This window comes from Mus pahari, chromosome 3 (assembly GCF_900095145.1).
Source record: "Mus pahari chromosome 3, PAHARI_EIJ_v1.1, whole genome shotgun sequence".
NCBI lineage: Eukaryota > Metazoa > Chordata > Mammalia > Rodentia > Muridae > Mus > Mus pahari.
This window is the reverse complement of record NC_034592.1, coordinates 134,547,898-134,564,437: the sequence shown is the minus strand read 5'-3', so window position 1 is coordinate 134,564,437 and position 16,540 is coordinate 134,547,898. Positions and strand designations below refer to the sequence as shown.

General features: G+C 42.7%; 1 protein-coding gene and 1 pseudogene across 2 annotated transcripts in view; one reads left to right on the top strand and one right to left on the bottom strand.

Annotated features, from left to right (window-relative positions):
- Positions 1–13,362, bottom strand: part of Csnk2a1 (casein kinase 2 alpha 1) — a 46,463-nt gene extending 33,101 nt beyond the window's left edge. The window contains exon 1 of one of the 2 annotated variants that reach the window (XM_029535819.1): positions 13,233–13,362. The gene's annotated coding sequence lies outside the window, so the exon portion shown is untranslated. The remainder of the gene's footprint in view (positions 1–13,232) is intronic. The other variant, XM_021192153.2, reaches the window with a different exon arrangement.
- Positions 13,363–13,637: 275 nt separating this feature from the next.
- LOC110318033 overlaps positions 13,638–16,540 on the top strand; it is a 55,624-nt pseudogene continuing 52,721 nt past the window's right edge.

Genomic DNA, 16,540 nt, shown 5'->3' with positions numbered 1-16,540 from the left:
GAGGGGAGGGGAGGAGAGGATTCCTGCCACATAGCAAAAAAAGTGGCACTAGGGGTGGTCCTATTCTGGACACATTCTGTAGTATCTCCTAGGTCCTCTGACTCAGAAAAGGTAATTATAGTAAAAAAAATGGAGAGAAAATAGGACCCAGAGAAGCAAGCAAGCATTCAAACAAGCAAGCAAGAAAAGCTGAAAGACCTTTGTTAACCCTGAAGATTAAAATCTTGTTTTGACTTAAGCCAAAGCCAAGGGTCTTGTAAGGTAGGGAGTATATGAGTGAATGAAGTTTACACATTTAGGCTGAGAGTGAAGATGGAGAAGACTGGGGGAAGAAATAGATATCACATTTCAACTTATTTTAAGGTAGCCTCTAGAGACCCAAGAAGCACGATTTCTATAGTTGTGTGTGCTAGGGGGTGGGGGCGCATTGCCTTGCAATGTGTCTCAATGACCTACCTATACCTATAATCCTGGTAAGCAGGAAAATTAGGAGCTCAAGGTTGGGCTGGAGAAATAATGGCTCGGTGGTAGAGAGACCCCAGGTTCCATTCACAGCATTCACATGACAACTCACAACATCTGTAGCTCCACTTTCAGGGAACCCAAAGCCCTCTTTTGACCTTGGAGACACTGAATGCATGTGGTACAGAGCAGAGACATACATAAAGACAGTCACAGAAATTAAAATAAAGTAAATATTCTTAAAGAGGACCTGTGCTCAGTTCCCAGCACCCACCTGTCAGGTTCTGGAGGGATCTGAACATCCTCTTCTGACCTCAATGGGCACTGCATGCATGTGATGCACACATAACACTCACAGACAATAATTTAATAACCAGCCTTTTATTTCCTTTTTGAAACAGGGTCACTCCAAGTGTCCTGGAAATCACTGTATAGACCAGCCTGGCCTCAAACTCAGATCTACCTACCTCTGTGCCATCTGCCACCCCAGTGCTAAGAATAAAGGTGTTGGTCACCACACCTGGCTATAACTAAAACAAAACAAAACAAAAAACCTCACCATCAACTACATAGTGAATTTGTGACTAATGAGTTCCATGAGACCCTACCTCAAATTAAATAATTTAAATAAAGGAAGTGGGGATCAAAATGGCTCAGCAGGTAAAGGAGCTTGCTGTCAAGCCTGATAACCTGGGTTTGATCGCCAGGACAAATGTGCTCACAAAGGTATACCATGCATGTGTGCATACTCCCACGTACTTTAAAAAAATCCTAATTTGATTTTTAAATTATTTTATTTGTATGTGTGTTTTCCTGCATGTGTGCCTACAGCCTTCAGAAGTCAGAGAGGATACTGGGACCCAGGAGCTACAGAGGTACCCTGTGGGTGCTGGGACTCAAACCCAGGTCTTTTGGAAGGACAAATGCTCTTAACTGTTGAGCCACCTCTCCAGCTCCTCCTCCATCATCATCATCATCATTATTATTTTGAGACAGGGTCTTTCTGCACAGTCCTGGGGCTTGCTATGTAGGCCAGGACAGCCTCACAAGGCTCCTCCTCCTCCTGCCTCTCAGTGTGCTGGAATTAAAGGTATTGTGCCCCCACACCTAGCCCTTTATTTTCTTAACGGTTAATTTTTGTTCTGTACGAGTGTTTCCTTGCATGCATATGTACCATATGCACCTGAGTTTAACTCCCAGGTCATGGTGGAAAGAAAGAACCACCAGGGTTCATGTGCCCCATCCTCACAATAAATAGATGTAATTAAAAAAGGAAAAAGCAGTGCTCAGCCAGGTGTGGCGTTATATACCTTTAATTCCAGCCAGCACTTGGGAGGCAGGTAGGTGGATCTCTTTTTAAGCATTGGCATTCAGAGTGAGTTTCAGCATAGCTAGAGCTACATAGAGAAACCCTGTCTCAAACAAAACAAACAGTATTAATAAAACCAACAACTAGAATTTTGAGAGTTCCCTGGCTTTCTTTGACTTTAAAATTGCAAAGTTTCAACTGAACACTAAACTTAAGAAAACTTCCAATTCAAAACAGTAAATTTTCTCTGGTCCTACTAGGATCTAATATTTATAACAGCTACAGATGTAGCTTAGTGACAGAACAATTATATATGCACCTGGGATGATACCCAGGTACCTCCCTAAAGATATTACTTTAAAGCTGGGCATAATGGCACTATTCCAAGACAGTCAGAACTACAAAGACAGACCTAATTCCATAAGGGTCACAATAATACAACTCACTGATGGAGGAACCCACAGGGTATTTATCTTTAGATTACAATCTTAGCGCACAAATGTNCCTTCTGCTCTTAGTCCTACCTACAAGATATATGATATTAATGCTTGAAAAGAAAATGCAGGAGTATCTCTAACATAAAACAAATGTATGAAAAATGGTAAAACAAAAGCATTAGCATTTGTGAGTATCAGGGTTAAATAAATGACACAGCAGCAGTGGGCTTTCTGCCAATAAAGTGAATCATTTATTTAAGAAAAGAAAAGAAAAGAAAAGAAAAGAAAAGAAAAGAAAAGAAAAGAAAAGAAAAGAAAAGAAAAGGAACCAAGTCATTCTGTTACCCTATAAACTTAACTGATGGGCAGAAAAGTCATTATCTGTATTTTATCTTCTGACCAGACAGCAGAGGCAAAATGAGTCTTAGTGTGAAACTTAATCCCACTGACCACCATTCTCTGAAGCCTGGGGACAGAAAATTTTGTCTGCGACCTAAATACCAAAAGTAGAACTCAGCATTTACATCTGTAATAATCACAGCTGTCATTTGAATGTCTCTGAAACTGGGTGTGGCATAAAATGCATCCTCTTAGGTTCTGAGGTTAAATAACCTGTGTACCTCTCCCTCTATCACAGGAACACTAAATAGAAAAGAACACATTTGAACCTCAAGCCTATTTAAACAGGTTCTTTATGCTAAATTCAATACCAGGTCCTTAAATCCTGTAAACTGACCACTTGTTGTTTTGTTTAATCTAGGGTTACAAGCCCAATACTGGTCTATAAAGTGAGTTCTAGGCCAATCAGGGGTACATAGTGAGATTGTCTCAAAAGAGAAAACATAAAACAAAATAAAAAAACAAACTACTGCCTTGAGCTACATTAGATATAAGCTGAGGTGGAGATGGGGGGTTCTGAGGTAAGAGAAGCTTTTAAAACAAAGCCTTTGTTTTAAAGATGTATGAAGGTTATCTTGGTATAAGTTTTCTAGAAACTGTCAAATATGATGGGACAAACAAAAGCCAGGAACACAACCACACTTCACTAGATAAGAACCTAGGCAGCTGCCAGTGGATACTCAAGTCCTTAGGACTGATACCTGAAAAGTCTCCAGTACAGCAAAAATGTGGAATGCTATATTTTGGGAGGAAAACTGTCCAGAAAGACAGATGAATAGAAGCTAATTTTCATTAAAATTCCATTGAAAAATGAAAATTCTCCAACTAAATTACAAAGGAAAAAAAAATCAACATGTTTGAATATTTACTATTCTGATTACTAGGTCTTAACAAATAGTACCTTCACTGTGCATAATGGTTTACCACGGTAATCTCAGCATGCAGGAGGTCGAGCCAAAAGAGTCACCTCAAATTCAAGACCAGTCTTGGGTATACAGGCTAGATCCTGCCTCAAAAACATCAACCCCAAAAGGAGGAAAAAACAAAAATGATATTAATCAGTCAGTTCTGGTATACACCTTTAATCCCGACACTTGGGTGGCAGAGGCAAGTAGATCTCTGATTTTGAGGACACGCTGGTCTACACAGAAAAACCTTGTCTCAAAAAACCAACCAACCAACCAACCAACCAGAGTAACTCCAATGCAGAGTTCATGACTTGTGCCAGGTGTGGAGGTATATGTGATGACTATAAACCTTACACTCAAGACAGAAGCAGGACAATCCTTACAAGTTCAAGGCCAATCTGGTCTAGATAGCAAATTTCAAAACAGACTGTACATAGAGGCCACATCTTAAAAACAAGTAAACAAAATCACTTGTAAACAAAGAGTCTATGGGGACAGCCAAATGACAATTGAATTTAATCTCAAGGATTCACATGGTAGAAAGAAAAACTCCTGAAAGATATCCTCTGGCCTCCCCACTCATGATATAAAGATTTCACATGCTGGGCAGTGGTGGCACACACCTTTAATCCCAGCACTTGGGAGGCAGAGGCAGGCGGATTTCTGAGTTCAAGGCCAGCCTGGTCTACAAAATGAGTTCCAGGACAGCCAGGGCTACACAGAGAAACCCTGTCTCGAAAAACCAAAAAAAAAAAAAAAAAAGATTTCACGCCCATTTGCAACAAATCTTATCACGTCTATAAAAAGAGCAGAAAAGAGTTTCCATCTTAGCTGAGTGTAGTAGCTCATTCTAATAATCCCAGCACTTGAGAGACTGGGACAGGAGGCTTGCTGAGTTTGACTGAGTACCAGACTGGTCAGGGCCCTGTCTCACTTAGGACTGTCTACCCCTCTCCCCATTCCAATTTATGTCCTGGAACTCAGAGATCAACCTGCCTCTGACTCCTGAGTGCTGGGATTAAAGACATACTACCCATTCTTTTTGAACAGTATGATTTTCTTAATATTTACAGAATATCAGTGAGATAGCTAAATTGAGAAATGCCCTTGGAGCATTAGTCACAACTAGAAAAATTTCAGGTGCTCACTTTTCTTTTTCTTTTTGTTTAAAGATTTATTTATTATTATATCTAAGTACACTGTAGCTGTCTTCAGATGCACCAGAAGAGGGCGTCAGATCTCATTACGGATGGTTGTGAGCCACCATGTGGTTGCTGGGTTTTGAACTCAGGACCTTTGGAAGAGCAGTCAGTGCTCTTAACCACTGAGCCATCTCTCCAGCCCTCACTTTTTTAAACAGACTAAAATGTTTCAGCTAATAAAAACTCAAAAAACTCAGTGTTAAAAGAACAAAGGGTATTTGAGATCTGACACATACAAATTATAAAAGATTCCTCTAACCATGATACTTAATCCTAAAATCTTAAAATAACACTATGGGCCACCATGCCCAGCTTAACAGTTCTTTATATTCTGTTTATTTTTCTAAGCAGACTAAAATGTTTCAGCTAATAAAAACAACTCAGAAAAGCTCCTAAGACCACAGTGTTGAAAGAGCAGATAAAATCTGGGCATTTGAGAAGAGACAGAAGATTCAGGCCTATCATCCCAGCACTTGGGAGGTTGAGAAACAAAGAGCAGAAAGAAGCCCAAGGTCATCCTCAGCTACACAGTGAATTTGAGACTAGCCTGGGCTACAAGAGATATGCAAAACAAACAAAAATGGGGGCTGGTGAAATGGCTCGGCGGTTAAGAGTGCCGACTGCTCTTCCAAAGGTCCTCAGTTCAAATCCCAGCAACCACATGGTAGCTCACAACCATCCGTAACGAAATCTGATGCCCTCTTCTGGAGTGTCTGAAGACAGCTACAGTGTACTTACATATTTATATATATATATATATATATATATATATATATATATATATATATATATATATATATATATATATATATATATATATATATATATATATAAACAAACAAACAAAAAGAATGGTGAGCATGGAGCCACCCACAAACCCACAAACTTTTAATCCCAGCGCTCAGGAGGCAGATCCTAAATGAATCTCCTTGTTCAAATAGCTAGCTAGGAAGCAGGGAATGGAGCTCAGCTGTTAGACTGCATGAAGTTTTGTATGGGTTTGATCCCCAGTGGCACATAAGCTAGGCATAGTGAACAATTGTAATTCCAGCAAATTCAAGGCCAGCTTGTGCTACAGAAGACCCTATCACAAACAAACAAGTAAACAAAGGAATGAATGAATAAGTTAGTAAATGATAAGAAAAAAAGAACAAACTGGGCCAGGTTTGATGGTTTGTACCTGAATTCCAGCACTCAAGAGGTGGCAGCAGCTTGGTCTACATAGTGAAGCCATATAGCAAACAAACAAACAAACCCACCCAAAGGAAAACAAAACAAAAAGATTCAAGTAAAGTTGGTTGGCCTACACTTCTCTTTAGTCCTGCTTACCCCTGGTGTGTGGGTGTGGGTGTCCATCCCCATTAGGTAACAACTAAAAGGCATGCCACTTTGAAATCCTCCATCTTAGGAACCAAAAACCTTTTAGGCTTAAGCAGTAAACACTATTCTTGTTCAAGATACATGGCCCTGGTCACTCAGTGAATGTGACAGACCAAGGAAGGAATAAATCCAACTGGATTTTTTTTTCTTAGAGACAGGGTCTTTCTACATAGCTCTAGCTGTCCTAGAACTTACTATGTAGACCAAGCTGACCTTGAAATCTCAAGAGATCCACCTACCTCTGCATGCCAAGTACTAGGGTTAAGTCTGTGTGCCATCATGTAATTTTATATCAAAAGACCTAATTTTATAATAATACAATTATATAATCTATAATCTATTATATATATATATTGGTTTTTCGAGACAGGGTTTCTCTGTATAGCCCCGGCTATCCTGGAACTCACTTTGTAGACCAGGCTGGCCTTGAACTCAGAAATCCGCCTGCCTCTGCCTCCCGAGAGCTAAGATTAAAGGCATGCACCACCATGCCCGGCTTATTGTATAATTTTATATCAGGTATAACAAGCATTATTAATTATTGCCTGAAAATCCTAAGTCCTTAGCATATTCAATGACAATTCACATCAGATGTAAGTTTCTGCAACCATATATTTACACACAAGCTGTCAAGTTATATAAACTTGATATAAATGTTATAAACAGTTAATACATCGTGCATACCTTCTAGGCTAGGTATCATGTTAAGCTGTGTTTATATAGTCCCTCACAATGAAGAAGCAGGCAGAAAGAACTCTATACAGTCACAGGTATTTCACGGTGCTGAGAGAACAGTTCCAAAGCCGTGACTCAGACAGACTGCCTCATTCAGGATTCTTTGTCCAGCTCTAGGATAACTCTCCTTACTGTAAAGTCTAAAAAGCAATCTTAAGCAGGTAACCTCAAAAGTTCTTCGTATTTTGAAATGTTACCTTGTCAGCTACATTTCAATGATTCCAACTTGAGCACACTACTGAAGACAATAGCCATAGTGGATTACACATAACACTAGCACCTGGAAGGCTGAGGCAGAGGAACCACTGTGAGTTCCAAAGATATTCATATTCACTCCCTGCCCCCCTCTCTCACTCGTGCGCGCGTACACGCACACACCTTAAGCCATAAAACTATATGTTGTAATTATGATTGCTAAATCTAAATCTTTCTCAAAGACAGAGAAAATAATAGTTACAACTTTGAGCTGACTGTAAGAACAGATAGACCACAGTGTATCTCATTAACTCACTAAAATGAGCATTCCATTTCCATCTCTTCTAATATACATACAGGGTTATCTTTTCACAGCCACGGGTAACTATCAACTTATAACGACCCTACCAAAGTGACTCAGCCCTAAACCAGCATTTTATCAGGTTATCTCGTCCCTTCTTCACATCGCATCTAAGTTGAGGAAAAGAATATTTAAACACCAAGGGCTTGAGAGATGACTGAGTTGTTAAGAACATCTAGGTTCAAATTTCAGCACAAACATGGTGGCTTACCACCATCTAGAACTCGACATTCCCCCTGGTCCCCATGGACACTAGACACACTTGTGGCACACAGACACATGTGCAGGCAAAACACTCACACACATTTAAACATCAAGCACAAAGCATAAATTCCACTCCATACCATTATTCTATGAATAATCTTTGCTGTCTTTTTTTTCTCTAGAAATCAACCAGTCCAACATTCTGAAATAAAGCTAGCAAAAGCCAATGTAAAGTTTTCGATTGCTGCTGTCTGTAACAATTTACCACAACAAACTAAGTCAGAAGCATTGTAGGTTTAACTGGATCTTGCTAGAGTCCAACTAGGCCAAACCCACAGTACCAGCCAGCTGCTTTGCTTGCTGGCAGCTCTGAAGAATCTGCTCCCTGCTCATTCAGGTTGTTGGTTTAACTTCCTATAAGGTCTGGCTCCTTTGATGGCTGTAAGCTGAGGCTCCCTTTGCTACACAAGGCTACTCTATTCATAATTTCCCTGTTGCCAGATCCCAAAATGGCAGGGTGGAGTCCTTAAATTCATTGCTCAAAAAATTAATCAATTTTAAAAACCAACCAAACAATCAAAAAGACAGTATCACTATGTAGCCCCGGCTGGCAGGAATTAGACTGGCCTCAAAATCAGAGACTCACTTGTTTCAGCTTTCAGAATGCTGGGACTGAGAGTGTGGTGTGGACTACCATATCCAGCAGGTTCATTGCTTTAGATTAAGACTAAAGCTCCGGGATGGAGAGATGGCTCAGTGGTTAAGAGCACCGACTGCTCTTCTGAAGGTCCTGAGTTCAAATCCCAGCAACCACATGGTGGCTCACAACCATCCGTAATGAGATCTGACACCCTCTTCTGGTGCATCTGAAGACAGCTACTGTGTGCTTAGATATAATAATAAATAATCTTAAAAAAAAAAAAAAAAAAAAAAAAAAAAAAAAAAAAAAAAAAAAAAAAAAAAAAAAAGACTATATAAAGCTCCAAGGAAAAAAACCAAGACAGACAGAATAATCTTGTAAAAGTCTGTACATCAGTGGTTCTCAACTGATAGGCCATGGCACTCTGATGGCTGAGTGACCCTTCGCAGGGGCTGCAGATCAGATACTTACAATTCATAACAGTAGCAAATTACAGCTATGAAGTAGCAACAATAACTTTATGGTCACCAGAACATAAGGAACTGTATTAAAGGGTCACAGCATTATGAAGGTTTAAACTGCCCCATTACATAGCCCCTTCTGCCATACATTGTTCCACTCACAAAACACATTCATCCAACATCAAGTTAAGTCCCCAACACTTCAAACTACTATAGCATCAACCTAAAGTCCAAAAGTCTCATCTACACTTCCAGGTTTAAAAGAAAAACCCGCATCTCAGCCAGGAGTGGTGGTACACAAGTGTAACCTAGCACTTAGCAGGCAAAGACAGGAAGAGGAACAAGTTCCAAGCCAGCCTGGTCTAGTGAATTGCTAGCAGCAAGAGATACACAGCAAAATCCTAATTTAAAGGCTGGAGAGATGGCTCAGTGGTTAAGAGCATTGACTGCTCTTCCAGAGGTCCTGAGTTCAATTCCCAGCAACCACATGGTGGCTCACATCCATTTGCAAGGGGGTCCAAAGCCTGCTGAAGATTGCTACAGTGTACTTATTTAAATAAAATAAATCTTTAAAAAGAAAATCCTACCTTAAAACAAAAACCAACAACAAAATCTCTTCACTTAATTTGGGCAGAAAATGTTCTGGGTCACAGAATATTAACTAAAACATCTGAAACAAAAATGTAAGGAACAAACCCAAAGTGACTCAAAGAAAATGCTTTGAGTTCCAATCCTTTAGGCTCTTAGTTCCACTTGAGGTGCATGGGCACACAAACACCTCGCTTTAAGAAAAGCAGCACTATTTCAGAGAGTTCAAGAATCGTTTTTAATTTTTCCTACTTTTTTCAGTGGACACTAGTATTGTTCCTGTAGGCATAAAATCACCAAGATTATAATGAGGCTTTCATGAATCTCACAGGGGTCCACTCCCTATAAACGATATTCACAATTAAAGCAAGTTGCACCTTCAACATTTTGCTAGAAAATATAAGCTTAAAAAACAAATGCACAAAACAAAAATAAACCCCTAGCTTATTTGCAAATAAACTTGCAAACTCTGCCTTCCACAAAGGCACAATATACAACAATTTCAGCTAAGCCTGCCGGCCACTCATCTCTTGTCAGTTTTCAGTAATGAGTAACTCACTATCTCAACCTTCACTAGCAAAGTCATTAACATCCACATTCCTACTAACAATCTGTTCTAGGTCTTTTCTATCACACTACTCAAAATTCTTCCAACCTCCTCCCACTGCCACTTCTATGTTTAGGTTACAAAACACCCTACTCCTGGTACCAAAACCTATTATAGTGTTATGCTACCATATCACCAACAAACCTATTATAGTGTTATGCTACCATATAACCACTACCATATAACCAACAATGTAGTGGTTTACAATTATCACAAATTTATTTCCATTGGTTGTAAATTGGGTAAGCTTGGCCAGGTTAGGATCTCAAGGTCAAATATCAAGTTGTCTGCAAAGCTGTTTGGCTTGCTAAAAACTCTACAGAAAAATCCACTTTTAAGTTCATTCAGATGTTGGCATTCAGTTCCTTATGGCTGTAGGACTGAAGTCTCCATATCTTTACTGTCAGATAGTTGAGCCTGCCCACATTTCATCTCATATTCTCTTCAGTCTTCTCTAAAAGCACCTAATGGGAGTCCCTCTTGTGCATTAGATTTCCCTGATTTCCCCCATCTACCCATCTGATTCCAGCTGGAAAAAGTGCTCCAATTTTAAGTGCTCATGTGCTCAATCTATGACTAAGCCAGGACCCAGGTTAATTTCCTCCTTTAAGATTTTGGGGGTTTGGGGGTTGGAGAGATGGCTCAGTGTGTAAGAGCAAGAACTACTTTTCCACAGGATCTGAGTTCCACTCCAAGCACCCCCACCAGGCAGCTTATATCTGCCTGTAACTCCAGCTGCATGAGACTCAATAACTTTTTCTGGTCATTATGGATACTCCCATACATATAATTTAAAAGGAAATCTTTAAAAGAATATTAACATTAATTACACCTTCAAAGTCATTTTCTACTATATAAAGGTATATTTATAGATTGTATATGAATTGTGAGTACACAAGTTGTGTATCATCTGCCTGTGTTTTATAAGCCCAAACCTTATGTTAAGTCTTTAAATCCAATTTCTAAGAAAGCCTTCCCTTTCTTTAGTTTAAATGACTATATGATGTAAAAACAATATGATCAGGGCTGGTAAAGTGCTTGCTATGCAAGCATAAAGACCTAAGTTCAATCTTCAGCATCCACATAAAAAGTCAGGTGCAAAAATCCCAGCATAGGTGGGAAGCAGAAACAAGAAGATCCCAGGGAATGGCTGTTCCTAGTTCCAGAATTAGTGAGATACTGTCAAGATAAGATAAAATAAGGTAGTGGGGCTGAAGAGAGAAAGCCTGGTAGCTAAGAGTGGGTACTGCTCTTGTAGAGGATGAAAGTTGAGTTCACACCACCCACGTTGGGCAGGTCACAAATGCCTGTAATTCCAGCTCCAAAATGTCCAACCCTCTTCTGGCTTCCCGGGCCACCAGCACTCACGTGCACATACCCCCACACAGATACATACTTTTAAAAAGGTGGAGAGCAACTGAGGAGGACACCTGACATCCACCTCTGGCTTTCATGTTCACCCACAGACAAAAATACATGCACAAATGAATGCAAACACACACACACACACACACACACACACACACGAAATGTTATTTTCAGGGATAAAGCTAGTACCAAGAAGCTGGGTATGGTGGATCACACCTGCATTTCCAATACTTCTGAAGGCTGAGGCAGGTGGACTCAAGACCATCCTGGACTACAGGAGTCCTTGTCTCAAAACACAAAACCAAGCAGACAACAACAAAGAGCAAAAGAACCAAAAAAGCACACTGTGGAAATATTGCCACTTAGTTACCCAACTTCCATGTAACCCAGAGGCTAGTCCTCCATCCCCTTTAAGGATCTGCTTCTCTGATGTTTCCCATAAAAGCTAAAATAAAGTAGGTAAGGTAGGCTTAGTTTGTTGCAAAGAAAAGTTGCCATAGAGTAACCTAACTTTGCAACTATTAATAAAAACCAACCTAAGTAAATATCCAACCCTTTCCTTCTTCAAGTTACACATCCTCCTCCAGTAACAAGCTAAAGCCAAATATTTCAAAGTCAGGGAAGGACAAACTTGCCCTGATAGGACTGCAGATGAACTTTTCAAGACGACATAGGGGAGGTAGTGTATGTTCTGTACTTTTAGCCTCAGGTCTACTAAGCAAGTCTGATTTGTAGTAACTAGAAAGATGGTAGCCAAAGTGATCCTTAACCATAACACTACCTAGCTGGGAGAAATTCCAAAGTATCAATTAGCCCCTTTAGTAGCAAATCAGATCTACTGAGCACTTACCGTCTGCTACATACTCCAGTAACACTTGATACAAATTGTACACGCCTTAACAAACTTACAAACTAGGGAATCCTTCCATTTTACAAAGCCCTCAGAGTTTAAGTCAGACAGCTAAGTCAGTAGCTCTGATATTTGAGAAACTAGAGAAGTTTAGTTCATTATCACTGGCCTATACCACCAATCATTCGACAAAATAAGGTATTCAACCCTCTGGGGGGAGTGGGGGAGGGAGGGTAATCTTCCCTTCCTACTTTGGTCTTCTCCCCTATGCCCCTTCCAAAAGATACGTTACCAGAGAATCAACTCTACCCCAAATAATCTGTCACCTTTTCACACTACTTTCTTCCCCCTCAAAAGCAAATCAAGCCAGTAATTCTCCCAACTCTTGACTGTGCTTCCCAAAACCAACTCCAGAAGTTTCACCCATCACCGACCTAGTATAGATCTGTTCCAAAACTGCAAAAATCAAAGAAACAAATTCGAAAGCCCTCTTCTTTCAAAAGGTCACTAACATATATACTCTCAGGCCAACCTTTCTCTTTCTACCACATCTCCTCCTCCACCCAGGTTCCCAAGGAGCCCTCAAGTCCAACTCCACCCGTTCGGCCCCAATTCTTGCTTCCCTCACCCTTCTTCTCCCAACTACCCCACCCCGGGCCCCCTCCACCTTGCACCGGGTCTGCAGGTAGGAAGTTCAGCCCCGCCCAGAGGAACCGCGCGAAGCCCCGTCTAGGGGCTGCCCCGCGCGGCGGGAGGCCCTACTCCCTCGGTGCGCTTCCCCAGCGAAGCGTCCGCGCGCGGCCCCCTGCTCCCTTCCCCCTTCCGCCACCCCACCTCCAAGTTGTCCCTTAGTCTCCGCCCAGTCCAGCCTCCCTCCTGCAAGAACCCGAAGTCTGACAGCCAGCTCCCACCCGCAACCAGCCAGTCCCCCTGCCTCGCTCTGCGCCTTCTCGGGCAGCCGGGATGGACTGCAGGGGCCTCGGCTGCTGTGTGCAGTGAGGGGGTAGGGAGAGGCGACAGGCCGCTCGGAAGACGGCTGAGAGCGTGCGGGGCGACCGCGCCCTGCTGCCTCGGCCTGGGCTCACCCGCGCGCCCCGATGACCTCGGCTCGCGGTTCCCACGGTACCTGCGGTGGAAGCGGCAGCGGCAATCGCCGCGCTCCCCTAGCCTCACACAGACAATATGGCGGCGGCGGAGGAGGAGACACACGGCTCGGCCGCCAGCCGCAGGGACCAGAGCGAGGCTGCAGCCTCCGCTGCCGGAAGCGGAAGCCCCCTCCCAACCAGCGGCGGGGCGGAGCCGGAAAAGGCGGAGGCGCCCCGCCCTCGGAGGCGCTGACTTCGCGTGGCCCCCGCCGGCTGGCTCTGTGTCATCCGGGAGCGTTCGGTGACTTGGAAGCTGAATGGAACGCTCATCTCAAGCTTTAATAGAATTCTAACAGAGAAGCGCATTTAAGTCAGAACCTGTGATAGGTGACTAGACAAAACAGCGTCCCATCAGGCATACAAACGATGGTTTGACATAGCCGAAGATGGCGTGTTTCCTGCACTACGCCTACCGAGAGAGCGAACAGCTCGCAAGTCCCGTAGCGGGCGCGACTTTCGCGCGAAGCATCCTGGGAGCTGAAGTCTCTCTTGCCCGGACCCCTAGTCTAGGCTTAGGCTTCCAGCAGCACTTTTTTTTTTTTCCACCCTCAAACTTGGAGTTTAGACTAACGAAAGTTGGGTACTGTAGAGGATGTGACTCTAGAGTTTAGAATCTAGGAAAAGCTAGTAATAACCCTCTGGAGATCAAGACCCCATTCCTTCTGTGGAATCCTGCCCAGAACTGCCAATTCAGAATTTCATAGGGCTTTCTAACCTTTCAATCTGCCGTCATCCTCACTCTTGCGCCCGAGTCCTACTCCATACAGATACGGGGCACTTTCTGCTATGCATACTACTGGATTATGTTCTTTTGTTCAAATTTCTCCTGTGGAGTCAAATCTCTTGTGCAACCAGACACTTGGCTTTCTACTTAATACCCACCCCACCTCACCACCACCCCGAAACTTAGCCAGGTCTCTTTTTAGTCTCTTGCCTTCTCTAAAGTTCTAAAGTGATGTATCCACTCACTGAGATTGCAAGTAACCCTGCATCTTGGCAGTATCTGCCTCCCTTTCTTTGAACTGTTACAATTACTTTGTGGATTGGATAACTTGTATGCTTTTGTCGGATTTATTTGGGGTGGGGGTGGGGTGTGTTTTCTTCTGAGGACCTGCTCTCCAGCGGACCATCCCTTAGCAGAATGAGGTCTCTAACTGGGCTCCTCCATCAGACTGCGAGCCCCCTAGTAAACAGGGAGTACTGCTGAACGCTATTCCGTGTTGGCCTCACCTCTGGGAGGGCAGAGGTGTGAGGACTGAAACAAGGGTGAGGAGGCTGGGTTATTTCTGTACCAGCCATTATCCCCAGCTGCCTCAGAATAACTGTCTATTCGGGGATAGGCTTTCCACCCTCTCCAGCCCCCCTTTCACAGTTTGTCAGCTGACTGGCACCTCTGCTCCCAAAGAGACATTCCTGCCCCCACCATCATGACATGGGAATGATGGTGGCTTGTAGTATGTACTGATGGCTTTAGAGAGGTAGTGGCTACCTTTTACGGGCCACTCCCAGACGTATCTGTGATATTTGGTCCCAATTACCTTGGGCATCCAACCTCAATTATCTGGGTGTCTGAGTCTGAAGCCACTCTCTTCTCTGGCCCTCAGTTTTCCCATCTGTATTAGTCAGGGTTCTCTAGAGTCACAGAACTTATGGGTAAAGGAATTTGTTGATGACTTCTGGTCTGCAGCAACTGTGAATGAAAGTTCAAGGATCTAGCAGTTGCTCAGTCCCACAAGGCAAACAAGTGAAGAAGAAAGAGCGAATCTTCTCTCTTTCAATGTCCTTATGTAGGTCTCCAGCAGGGGGTGTGGCCCAGATTAAAGGTATGAGCCGCCAAGCCTGAATCTGGAACTTGCTTTGTTCCAGGTGACCTTGAACTCAGAGATCTCCCTGTCTTAATCTTCTGGGATTCATAGCCACTATGCCTCAAGATCTCCATGCCAAGATCCAGTCAGAAACTTGTATCTCCCAGCTTCAAGATCAGGATTACAGGTGACCCTTCCAATTCTGGATTGTAGTTCATTCCAGACATAGTCAAGGTGACAACCAGGAATAGCCACTACACCATCTGTGAACTGAAGTGGTTTAAAAAGGAGACCTGGAAGTTGTCCAGCAAGGTGTGGTGATGCATGCCTGCAGTGGCAGCACGTGCAGACAAGGTGGAGGCGGGATTAGCAGTTTGAGGCCAACCTGGTGTGCTTGAGACCAGTCACAGTCACAAACCAGAGGTCTATGTCTGGGGTTGTAGCTCAATTGGTACAATGTTTGTATAACATGCCCTAAACTCTCAGATCAATTCAATAAATTGAACCCGATAATCCTGGATTGCAATCCCAGCTCTTGGCATTAGTGAGCCTGAGGCCAGTCTGAGATACATCAGATCCTACATCCAAATAAATAAATAAATAAATAAATAAATAAATAAATAAATAAATGCTATGGAGGGCAGGGGAACCAAGTAGATGTGAGATAGATTAAAAGCTTAAGATTGCCCTAAGTACTATGAAGGAAAATGATAAGTGTTTTGAAGTACTGAGTGGCTCAGAAGCTCCCTCTGGGAAGGGAAAAGTAGCTACGGAGGTCCCAAGGCAGGAAAGAGGCTTGCTACATTTAAAGGCAGCCTTTGCAGTAGAAAGCACTGTGACTAAGAGAAACAGGAGTTGAGATTATGGGAGGAGAGTGGACAGGACATGGGGCCATTTTGAGGAAGCCGGGCCTTCATCTGAGTGAAATGGAGGCCTTCCTGGGTTTAGCACACCTGCCTCTCTGCTGATTATGTTGGCTTGAGCAGTGCCTAGGTGGCCTAACTGATTACTTATGTATCTTTTTTATTGTCTTTATGAGAGTGCATGTATGTGCAACACATTTATATTTATGCAGGTGGCTGCAGAGGCCAGAAGAGTAACAGATCACCTGCAACTGGAGTTGTGAGCCACCAAACCTCTGTGAGAGGACCAAGTGCTCTAAACTGCTGAGTCATCTCTTCAGCCTCCGCTGCCACCACCCACCCACTTTGTTTCCAAAGAAAAGATCTTACCATACTTTTAGCCCAGGCTGGATCAAACCCTCGGCAATTCTTTTTTTTGTTTTTTTTCTTTTTCTTTTTTAATTAATTAATTAATTATTATTTTCTTTATTTACATTTCAAATGCTATCCGGAAAGTTCCCTATACCCCCCAACCCGCCCCTGCTCTCCTACCCACACACTCCCACTACTTGGCCCTGGCCTTCCCCTGTGCTGGGTCATATAAAGTTTACAAGACCAAGGGGCCTCTCTTCCCAATGATGG